At 43.1% G+C, this 3,597-nt stretch overlaps 1 long non-coding RNA gene across 1 annotated transcript; it reads left to right on the plus strand.

Moving 5' to 3' along the window:
- Positions 1 to 667: 667 nt before the first annotated feature.
- On the plus strand, positions 668 to 3,292 carry LOC146180709 (uncharacterized). Its single transcript, XR_014700393.1, has 3 exons — positions 668 to 1,050; positions 1,971 to 2,055; positions 2,669 to 3,292. It is a non-coding gene; the product is annotated as an uncharacterized LOC146180709 (long non-coding RNA).
- Positions 3,293 to 3,597: the final 305 nt, after the last annotated feature.

Consider the following 3,597-nt stretch of genomic DNA (forward strand, 5'->3'; position numbering starts at 1 on the left):
CATCATACCCGATTTGTTTTGTATTTGTTGGAAGATATACATGCGTTGTTAATGCACAGCTGCAAGAAAGCTGACTTTTTCTCCAAAATAAAGCTATTGGAATACTGTAAACGAAATAAACTCGAGCCAAAGAAAGAGTTTGTACAACGGAGTATACCCGAACAGTTACAAACGCAATGACTCCCTTATTTCATCAGAGCTCTGTGCACAACGATGTTTCCAAAAGTTGCAGAACACTCGCAGTCTACTTATGTTTTTAGTAAGGAAACGACCCCAATAATTTACTGAAATATCGTTTCTACTTCAAGTGTGCTATTAATTTCAAAGCATAATTAATGAACAGTTTCCTAGCTGTTGTACTGAGTCGAAAATGGTTCAGAAGAATGAGCTTGCTCATTTAACGCACGCGTTTTTTTTACATTTATGCTGCGCACGCATGTTTAAGTTATTATTCTTGTCTTTTGAAGTTTCCTGAGCAGCAGAGAACACAAATCTGTTGAGTTCACCGGTTTATGTGTGCACCGAGCGCGGCTTCATGAATACGCGGTATACGCTAGAAAGAGTGCCACGCGTCGTCTGCTAACGCTGCTCCTGGACCCCTCGAGAGGGCGCTGGTTTTCCCTCTGAATTAGTGTTCCTGTATATGCTCCCTAGGGAGCAGAGTTGCGCGACTGACATCCCTGCGCCGCTCTTGGCGATGACGTCAAACGTTCCATTCGGAGGAGGAGTCAACTTGAGAAGCGCCACAGGAGGAGCCAACTTTACAGGCGAAACATTTTTCTCGCCGCATCAATGCCGTCGGCTGTCGTCGCATCGGTTTCTACAGTGTGTTCCCACCTTTTTTGTGCGCTCTAATGGCATGGCTGTGCAGTGCAGAACGTTCTCTTCAAATATGACGGGGTGCAGTGCGCCGAACTGCACAAACGGCACCGAAAGCGGCAAAGTGTTTTATTCAGTGCCCTGCGGAAGGTTAGTCCTACGTCAGCGACTACAGTGGCTTTTAAGTATGGGCCGCGTGAAACAGCCCCGAAAGGAGCTCGAATATGCAAGGTAAGTTGTTTTTATTTCATCTTAATGCATTCTTTGCGCTTATGGCTTTGTTTATTAACGTTTGGGGGATCCCTACACACGTTAATTTGCTTGCGCATCTGCCGACTTCATCGCTCGAATTCCTCGCGATGCACTTGAGAACTGCTCTTTTTCTCAGTGTAAGACACCAGCTATTGCAGTATAATATGTTGGCGGTATATACTGCTACATCTCCTGCTTTTACTGACTGTCACCTCATCGTTTCGTGAACCACATTATTACTTCCCGTGCAATATTTTACTGGCCTTCCATATATTTCCCCCGAACTTTCCACTAATGTAAGTCTGATTTCACTCTAGCATCGCCGTTTAGTGAAGAGGGTCACGAACGACAGTGAAGTGTAGAATTTAATGCGAAGCTAATGTATGTCTTAAAGTATAACTAAACAACGCGATTCATAACTTGCACGAAAACTATCTGTTGTGCTGGCTTTTTTCTCTGGCTGGCTGTGGTTTTAACAGGTATAAATTGCATCCTTTTCCGTAATTTTAATGTCTCGATTTTCTTACTTGCGGTTCAGTTGCGTGTCGTTGTTGCCGTTCATTCGCCGATGTGTACTATACAGTTAATGTCGCCGCGAAGCTGCGGTTAAAATTCTGATCGTAACTTCACCAGCTGGAACGCTGGAAAATTGCGCGGAATGTGATAATGCATGATTAGTGCTATTTTTTGCACCCTTCCATTGCTGGGGTCATAAAGTATTGTCATGAATTCATGATTGCACTGTCGCGTCTCTCATAACCTGAATTCCTTTGGGACTTAAACCCCACAAACGAACAATGATTGCACTGTGCATCACCTGTTGCACATGGACCTTTTTTAAATACAAATCCAGTCAACAATGTTGGTACATGTTTTCTTCTGCACATAATCCTATGCAGGATCATTTCACAGCCGGCCAGTTAGAGTGGTCCTACTTCAAAGGAAGGAAACTACTCAAGCCAGATGTGCCTACCATCTTTTCGGGTGAGCGAACCACTTGGAATTTCCAAACTTGCATTGCTCTTAACTCTCCGTTCATTGAAATACCAACAGTGTACTCTTGCTCATGCACACATGCCTTTGTAGGCACTGGAAAACAGCATGGCTAATGAGCCGTCCCCACCGACGTTAGGTTAATACATTCAGCTCGATCACGCTGTAGCTTTGTCGTGCATGAAAATTGTGAGGTGGACAGTTTTCATTCTGCCTTTTTCACTTGAACAGCCGTATCTGTGTGCTGCGCCTGTGACTGCCCAGAACATGCATTCAGTATCAGCATATGAGATCTTTTAGTGTCCAGTGCACAATATGAATACTGAACATTAGGATTTTCTTTGTATAATACCAATTCTGTAGGCTTGGAACTCTAACTCTTCATTCATTGCAATGTCAACAATGTACTCGTTTTCATGCAGACATGCCTTTGCAGGCACTGGAAAACAGCATGGCTGTTGAGCCGGCCCCACCGACGTTAGGTTGGGTAGCTGACCCTTATTGTGCCACAGATTCTCCTTCTGTCACTTAAACTATTGCAGTTGTCGCACTGTGGTTAAGCATGAAGTGTGTCTTCAGGCAACACATTTTTATCTGTGTGCAGGAACCTTGAAAGAAGACCGGGTGCTAGAGCTTGAGCGACCGCTCAACCTGGACCTTCTCAAACAGCTCTCAGCTGAAGACACTTAACCATGTTGAATATCATTCCTGGTTTCTCCTTTTCTTTTATAACAGTGCAGCGCCTATGATTTACTCCAGTATTGTACTAAAATGATATTTGTATGGCCGACATTGTGTCTACTTCCCCCTGACGCTGCAACCACCATTTGGCAACTTAGTCTGAAACTGAAAATAGATGCTCTATAATATTAATCAGCCACACACAAACTCCAATGTGGTGACTCATGCTTACCTTTCAGAAATAACCTTTGTCTTTCTACACTATGCATTATCCCAAATAAAAAAAGTCTATGGAAAACTAGTGTCGACCTTTTTATGGTGTTATGGCCTTTAATGACTACTAGTGTTTCTGCACAGGACCTGCATGTCTCTCTGAGTGTTCAGCATTACAGTGAAGTGTACAGTGATTGTCAAGTACAATCTCTTAGCCTCTCTACTTATTTTGCAGTAATAGTGTTACGTAATGTACCTGTTACAGGAGCACTAGTCGGCTGTATACAATAAAGTTCTAAATACCAGCTGTTTGTGAAGTGTTTTTCTAATCCCTATCTCCTGCACAGAAGTAGGTTGTCAGTCTATGTCTGCATGCTAACAAGATTTGCCTACTTTGGGTAACTGTTCTACTTATCAAAAAGCCCTGAAGGACCCTCTGATAACGGTGGTGTTTAGGGGGGGGGGGGGGGCACAGAAATTAAGATGAATATTAAAATACAAATTGGAATGCTACAATAGTAGCATTTTGCGTTACAGTGAATGCAGCCGTTAGATAAAAAACAAATTCATATATTAAAAACGGAATGATGCTTACAAAAAGCACGCGACTGGATAAGGGCAGTTTGAACGATCGCAGCA

Source organism: Amblyomma maculatum, chromosome 8 (assembly GCF_055883805.1).
Source record: "Amblyomma maculatum isolate TAMU_Amacu chromosome 8, ASM5588380v1, whole genome shotgun sequence".
Taxonomy (NCBI): domain Eukaryota; kingdom Metazoa; phylum Arthropoda; class Arachnida; order Ixodida; family Ixodidae; genus Amblyomma; species Amblyomma maculatum.